The following is an 8,800-nucleotide window of genomic DNA, read 5'->3' as shown; positions in this document are numbered from 1 at the left end:
ACTTTGTTGTTTATGCTGATATAACATGCATATAACAATAAAACAATGTAGCAAATAAAAACACATAAGACATCAATTTAATATGGAGTCCACCCAAAACTCTTGGGTTACATCTCCTTGAGCTCTAGTCAACTCAACTAGGCTCTCTGGGATTATGGTCTAAGTTCTTTTACAATCTCCACACTCAACTCCACTAGTTTACACAGAACACAATGGGTTCAAAACACCATCTTATCCCCTGGCTCTAAAGCTCTTGGCTTTCTGGCTCTAGGCTCTCGCTTTGGCTTTGGCTTTGGTGCTCGGCTCTCACTTTGGCTCTCGGCTCTGGCTCTGGCCCTTCGCTTTGGCTTTGGCTCTTTAGCTCTGGTTTTGGCTTTCTGCAACTTTTAGCTTTTTGTCTTTTCACTTGACCTCCAAGTGACTCCAAAGACTCCCTCAGCTGCTCTACGCATTAGCTTTTTGCTCTCTCGCTTCTGCCTTTTGCTTGTTCTCAATTGAGCTCTCTGCCTCCTTTGAGGTACTTTTCCAGCTTTTCAGCTACCCCAGCCATTTCTCTGTGATTCATTATCCCTTTGTGGCTCTGCGGCTTCTCTGCTCCCTGTCAGTTAGACTAGCCATCTGGCTCTGCGGCTCCGTGGCTTCAAAATGCATCATTGCCTGTAAAAACACCTTCTTGCAGCGTGGCATGATGATCAGGAGTGGTTACAAAGGTTTCAGGGCCTTCTCATAGGCAAAAACCCAAAAATTGAGAAAATCCCATTACACAGAGAATGTCTGCAAAATACACTATTGGGCGTGATTTTCGAACTTGAAATCCCATTCAATCACCCCTAAAATCCCTATCAGGTCCGCCATTAGGCGTTATATCACATCGCATAAGCATTTTGGGTAAAATCCCAAATACATGAGAAATACGTGAAAAACCCATTAAAATGCTTCTATTGGACTTCAAATATTATCGCATCCACCCTAATATTGCATCGGGTTTTCCTTTGGTCGCTATCGCAATCCCCACCGTCGATCTGGGTGATCTCTGATCCAACGGTCAATATGCGACTTCGGGTGGCTTAAGGATACAGAGGTTACTGGCTCGAAAAGGTCCCTTTCATCTCTCCTCTGCCAGCCACGCGTCGTTCATTGTATGGGATCGGGCGGAGCCAGACCAATACCATTGACCACTTGAGGCCTGCCCGAAATCCCGCTTTATTAGAACTCAAATATCAGGGTGCCACATTTATAATTCCCTTTCAAGTCCGCTTTATCACTTCAGGGCATTTTCCTTTGTATTTTGGTTTTATAGCGGAAATGCGCTAATACACAGAAAATACGGATTCCCAAATTTCAAATTTTATGAAATCGGGCTTTTAAATCCCATCGGGTTCGGCCTTTTATCCTTATTGCAATCGCTATTGCTATCGGGGATTGTCGATCACCGATCTCCGATTTAATCCTAGTCATCCATTCCTTTCCCGATTCGACGGTTGAGATTGCACGTTGCAATTGCTATTGCATATCGCATCACATACGGCCAGGGGTTTTGTATATTGTCGATGCCAATCCGCCGATCCGATCATCGACAATCAGCATATCACATAATTGCAATTTCCAAGTCCAGGGTCCCGATATCACATACATGCCTGTCTCCAACCCGATACATCAGATCGGCTAATCGGGGTTTCTTCCACCTCCGCGTAAGTCCGCTTCTTGGACCTCCTCAAATGAAATTTACCTTTATAAGGGTTTTTTTTCCATTTTTAAGAGATTTTGCCTCTTTTTCCAAAGAACAAAGGGCATCTTCTTTCTGCGATAGCCTCTGCATCATAAGTCCATTTTAGCCCATTCAAGTTGCAGTAGATTCAAAATGAAAAGATCTCTGCCATGGGGCTATCTCCAGGAACTTCCTTGGACTTTCATTTTCCTCTATGAGGAACACTTAGACTTAGGAGTCTATCCAAAATCCATTTTGGATCACTATTAACCCTAGATTAGAACATAACCGTAGTTCCCTTGACTGGATCTACAAAATACCATGGGCAGAAAACCATCATGCTCGAAACCATGTGCAAAACCCATGCACAAAACCATAGGTAGGTCTGCCCACCTATTATAGGGTCCAAAAAAAATGTGCAACTAGTCGTGGAAAGAATATAACACAGACCCAATAGATCTTATATAGTATTCTTTCAAATATTAACATACTTAAAAACTAGTTGAATAGGTTCCTTCTTGTATCACAGAGTGTATATTTATGTATTTTATGGTGTTTTAGTTACAAATTATCTTATACAATTAAATTTGTATAAATGTTTAGATATAGATTTTTTCTCTCATGAAATAAACTTGGCCCTTCAATTTGGTAATCACTAGCTTGATTTTTCAAGAATCTCCCATTCTCTCAAATTCAAAAGATTCGTCAGATCATTTAGTAATAGCTCCCTTTGAAATATGTATTTAGACTTCCTATATAATAATTTAAACTTTAATTTCTATTAGCCTTTAGTTCAACAACCTTGCAAATTATTATACAATATCTTCTTCATCGATTTTGCTAGATCTTCATCCTCTTTTCATTTTTTATCTACTCTCTTTGGATTCTTTAGCAAACTCTCCAAATATTCTAATTTTATTCCTAACACCTATTCTTTTTTAATCACTTGAATCTATTTCATTATCTTCTCACAATCCCTTTTACTTGGCATTAGATTTTAATTGAAATGTTTGGTAAATGAGATATATGAACAAAAATATAATACCATCCTTGTTATAGTAGGGATCACTTTTAGTTTGGGATTTATAGTCTTTTGAAGAAATGAAAAATTGTTGCTAAGAAGAATTAATTTTGAAAAAGGTCAAATTCTTCACATGGTAAATGTGGCTTGTTGTGAAACCAAATAAAGCTTCAAACCTAGATTCACTAGTAAAATTTTTGGGGTTATATCTAACAACAGATCATGTTTATCCTGCATCCTTCAATCCTCTGCCCAAATGATTAAGTTTTATCATTTCTTAAACATGTGTTGGGGGAGGGGGGGCTATATTACTTGGGAAATAGGTATATTGACAATTTACTCCAATTTTTCTAATTTTATTCTTAACACCTATTATTTTTAAATCATTTTTCTCTTTCCTTCTCTTCTCACAATCCCTTTTAGTTGGCATTGGATTTTAATTCAAATGTTTGGTGAATGAGATATATGAACAAAAATATAATACCATCCTTGTTGTAGAGATCACTTTTAGTTTAGGATATATGTAGTCTCTTGATGAAAGGGATTTTTTTGTTGTTAATAATAACTAATTTTTAAAAAGGTCAAATGATTCACTTGGTAAATGGAGAGATGGAGTTAAATATATTAAAAAATCTAAAATATTAAAAAATATATATTTATAAATTTATTTTTTTACATTATTAAATGAATAAAACAATTCAATTTTTTTTTAGTATTATAGTATATTTTCTTGAATTAATTGATTAAATACAAAAAAATTATATAAAGAAGATTAAAATATATTAACAATTTTGAATTATGATATTGAAAAAATTATTTAGATAAATTATTTAAAAATTTTCAATATTGTATTTTATTAACATTTATAGAAATATACAGCCACACATTATAACTATATAACACATATTTCAAATGACATTTTTTAAACACTTAAATTATAATATAGCATTAAAATTTATATATAATTAATTCCTTTTTTTTCCAAGATAGTTATGATTTAACATAAAAGATAAATTCAATTTTTATCATTTACATTTATATATAAATGAGTTTATTTTTCATTGTTAACATAGGACCATATTTAAAACATAAAATATAAATTTAAGTGAAAATATTTTACAAATTGCATACTTTCAACTAGTTTGCAAATTTCTTATCCTTTAGATGGGGGTTCCTCTATTGGGTGTTCTCAATTGTGGAATCCCTTGAAGTTAAATCATGATTTATGCATAAGCAACAAATTTTAACTATTTAAGTGGTTTGGTTTGATAAAATTTATTTGTTCATATGCTTAATCTATAATGGTTTCATGTGACTTCGATTTGTTTGAGGCATCAACATGTATAATTTGAGTAAATATTAAGAAAATGCATATTAATTTAGGTAAGTATACATACATTTGAATGGTTATTTTTGAATATTTAATTAAATCAAGTTATGTAATTCAATTTAATTGGTAATGGAAATATAATGTTTCTCAAAACACTAATTTTCCATCTCCCTCTATGCTCACATATAGCATAATTTTGAAAAGTAAGTGGCCCATTATCCACACATCTTTTCTTTTGCAAGGAGCAAACATCACATGATTTAATAAGGGGAATGTATTAAAGGATCATGAATTTCATATCCACATACTTGCAATTCAAACACTTTGTATATGCACTATTCACCTTGCACACACCATTACTACTAACCAATTTTCTTTATTAACCATTACAAGTAGAGTGATTACTTGTATTTTACTTTGAAATTTTACACACAAAAATAGCTTAAAACTAGGAGGATTTAAATAAGTGGCCCTAATCGACATATATTTTTTACTTTTTTTGCGCATTCCAATCCACACCACACCTAGCTTAACTAGGAGAAAAGCAAGTGGCCTTAAATCCATAAATATTTTTTACTTGTTTTGCTAACCAAATATTTTATTTCATTCATTTATTTTTGGGACCAAGACTTGGTGTTAGTAAAGAAAGAAATTAGGCACTTCCTCTCTTGCATCCTTGTGGTGAACTTGTGGTGGCATCTAAACCCTTTCTTAAAGCACTAAAGCTTCCATCTCTATATATTCTCACATAATATAATTAGGAAATAAGTGGTCCATCATCAAAAAATCATTTCTTTTATTTCAAGGAACAAGCATAACATAGTGTGATTATAAAAAGTGTAAATAATCATCACACATCCACATCAATTCACACTTTGTATGTTCACAATTTCACTTATACACACATTCACCCCACACACTAATCTCACTTAAACTTTGTATAAAGGGTATCCTCTTTCCATAATCCTTGTGCTTAGTTTCTTTGAGCTTATATTTTGTTGCACACCCTAAGTGAAGAAAAGTATTTTTCAAAACAACCTTAACCTAAATATATTAGGTTCCCCACAGGGGCCAAAACATAATTAATAGTTCAGGCTAGGACCATAGGGATATGAAGCACATAAGTTGTCGTGGTTGTTTTCAATATTGAAATATAGAAATTTGTTCTTTACAGAGTTTAAAATCTTACATCATCTAATGAAAAATATGGTACATGGAAGTAAACCATGAAGGGGGCAAGGCTTAGGTGATAGATTATCATGAACCTTCATGTTGTCTCTTGACACGTGGTAGGGGTTCTAGGTCCAAAATGAATAGCTAGAAGTTGAGATTCATCCATTCCCACTGGACGCATGTAACTTAGTGGCCAAATCGTAGGGCATATTTACATATAGGTTGAGGTGTGGTAGCACTTAGACCTAAGGTGATCTTTTTCAGGCTACTGGAAGTGTCTCCAAATCTTTCGGGACGTAGACCTAGTACATCAAACCACTATAACCCTATCCATACCTTGGTTGGTTTTTTGGCTACTAGAAGAGTTTCCTATGACATTCATGATGTGGTCCCAGTACCCTACTCTAAAATATTCACAAGGCCCACTTACTATTTGAATAGAAGGATGTTATGTATTCTTAATATTTTTTCTCATATGCAAAACCTCACAAAAACTTTTTTGTTTATTGTTTCACACATTAGAATTAAAGGGAAAATTAACCATTTATTTTCACTTTGTCTTATGTATGTGATTCATTTGGTTTTCCTAAAGAACATGTCGCTCACCATATTTTCCCAAAAACTTACTAACCATAGGGGACCCAAGGGCTACTCGTCACTCTAGCAACCTATAATATATCCCACCATTACCGAGAGGAGTGCCTAGTCTCTCACTATTTTGGCACAAAATATAGGACCAAGCCACCTTGTTTGGAACATCCATTCTTGGAGCCATCTTATCGGGATATAACTCTTCTCAAGGAACCCTTGTCAGCAACCCTCAGGGCAATACATACACTACCCTTCAGGGTACTCTAACCAACTCCACCCCACAAGGTACCCCAACCAATACTACCCAACAAGGTACACCTATACCAACACTAACACAAAAAGTCATTACATTATGGCTAACACCAACAAGTTACCATTTTTCGCTTCTTTAAATCTCCCAGATTTGACAAAACTCACAAATGATCCCAAAGTCATAATCAACAATCCCCCCCCCCCCCATTCCAACCAAGTTTCCATCGTATATCCCTAAATTCAAATGAAAACAAGCAGAATACACTACCAATCATATCATGACCTTCCACCTATGGTGATTTCTTAAATAAGCATGTCTAGATATACTATTCACTTGTCTTATGATAGTGATTCACTTGACTTATGAGTATATTTTGTATTCCACTATGCAGGGATAGAAATTGATTAGCCACATGGGAACAACATGTGCCCTATTAAGATGATCAACCACATGATGAATAAGATGTGCCCTATCAAGTTCATCAACCACTAAAGGAACAATATGTTCCCTATTGAGTTGTTCAACCACTAGAGGAACAAGATGTGCCATGTCAAGCTAAACAACTATTACTAGGGGGAATAATATGTTCCCTATCAAACTAATCAACAATTAGAGGAAGAAGATGTTCCCTATTAAGTTGATCAACCACCAAAATAATGGGTTGTGCTATCTCAAGTTAACAGGATAATAGGGAGTTGCAGTGGTTTCGAAAGGGGTAGAAGGTTTGAAAAAAGTTTGGATGCAAGCACAATATAGGGCCTTGGGGAGGTTATTCCTGCTTCCATTGTTAGAGAGAAATTCAATAACATCATTGGATAGTATTTTGAGAAAATTTCAGTTGTTGCACAATCTCTGATACTAAATGGGTTGATCAAACATAAGAAACTAAAACATGCCACAAAGATTTTGGGTGTCCAAGATGCTAAAAGTAGGAAGACACATATGAATGTCACTGAAAATATATCAAAGGAATTCTCTATATTTGGAAAATTAAGAAAACCTAATGTTTGAACTGATCATAGGGAAATTACAACTGTTATTGTTGGTCCAAGTACATCAAGACAACCAAAGTTGGCAACAATGTCAAAATTGCTCCATGTCTTGAGAAAAACAATGCAAAAGCATACCAAATTCAGGGTTCGAGTAAGTGAAAATGTTGAATCTGCTTGTTGGGATCTTATCACTAGGGAACCCTACCAAGACAGGCTTACATCGAGAATCAAAGAACTTGTGGTAGATTTTTGGGAGATTCATACATGTGATATTCCATATAGAAATCATGTTGCACGATGTCGAATAGATAAAGGTGAGTATGTAGATCATGCTAAGCACATTGTAGAAATAACAAAAGATGCATTGTTCAAGGAGTTTTAGGAAATTAATCATTGTGTGAAGATATTCATAAGGATGTTTCAAAAATTGAAACCATGATTTATTAGGCCTAATATAACTTGTGACACATAATTTTGTTGATATCATGTTGAATTCTAGCTTCATTATGATACCTTTGGGAATTTTACAAGAGTAACTATCATGGTGACCCTCCTTCTATAGTGCGGGATTTTGTTTCATTAATATTGTGCATAATCTAGTGAGAAGTTTTGTTTTAAAAGAAAAGATGTATAGGTGGGAGAATATGCACTGAATGTGGTGATTTGGCATTGTTTCATAGGAACTTTCCTATTGATCCTAGCCAGTCTACGATGTTAGATGTCACCATCACATGGAATCGATTTGAATATGCCATGGGATTTGTACCATTTGACCACCTCTAGTGATGATTTGAGTCGATCTGCATCATGACTCATTTGGTACCTCCTAAGTACTCACTTCACACAAGAACCAACAACATCATGCTAACCCTTTCTATGTCATGTTTTAAAATATATCCAAGTATGTTGAATTTTTGTCTTCTTGTGTAGCCGATTCAACTAATAAAAACTAAATGCTAACTTGAAATACCATACAAAACCATCTAACCATATCCAAGGCTTTCTAAATGATATGTCATTTTTTTTGAATGATTCATAAATCATGTCAAAGAAATGTTGCATAAGCAATGTGTCATGCTAACAATCATCATTGATGTAGAAGTGATACTCCTTAATCACATCATGTGACTCATTAGTTTTATCCATGCGATCAAAATTCAAGTGTGCACGTATGTACAAAACATGTATGAATATGGACACTTGGTCTGAGTGATAGTACTCACTCCAGATCTCTATCTGAGGAGAAAATGTGCAATTCTCAACAAATTCTACCATTGATAAGATTGTGCCTGGATGGAATACCTCACATGAATTCTTGAATTTAGAAGCTTCTCACCTGGAATTTTGAATTTGGCTATGTGAATAGATATATTCCTTGGTGTTTTGACACTATAGAAGGAACAAGGGAATTACACTCAGTGCAAAGTAAATACATAGGGAAAATATTTGCCTTCGAGAGAAGAAAAATTGCGTGGTTTTGTGAGTTTTGCATTGGTGTTGATGGATGTAGAATTGACTAATCTGAAAAACATGGGTACATGAAAGGATGGAAATATTTCCCTCTTAATGCAAAGGGACCTCATCCAATTCTGACGTGGCAATAGATGCATGATGAAAAGGCCATCACTTCACTTGACCATAATTGAGTCTTTGATGTTGTAAGGGAAGGTATGTGGCCCATCTATCATTAGTGATTTCATTTATAAATTGAAATATTGAACATATTTAACTA

The sequence above is a fragment of the Pinus tabuliformis genome, chromosome 9 (genome assembly GCF_031772625.1).
Source record: "Pinus tabuliformis cultivar Carrire ecotype Pingquan chromosome 9, CPIR1, whole genome shotgun sequence".
NCBI lineage: Eukaryota > Viridiplantae > Streptophyta > Pinopsida > Pinales > Pinaceae > Pinus > Pinus tabuliformis.
Note: the sequence above shows the minus strand (reverse complement) of the source record.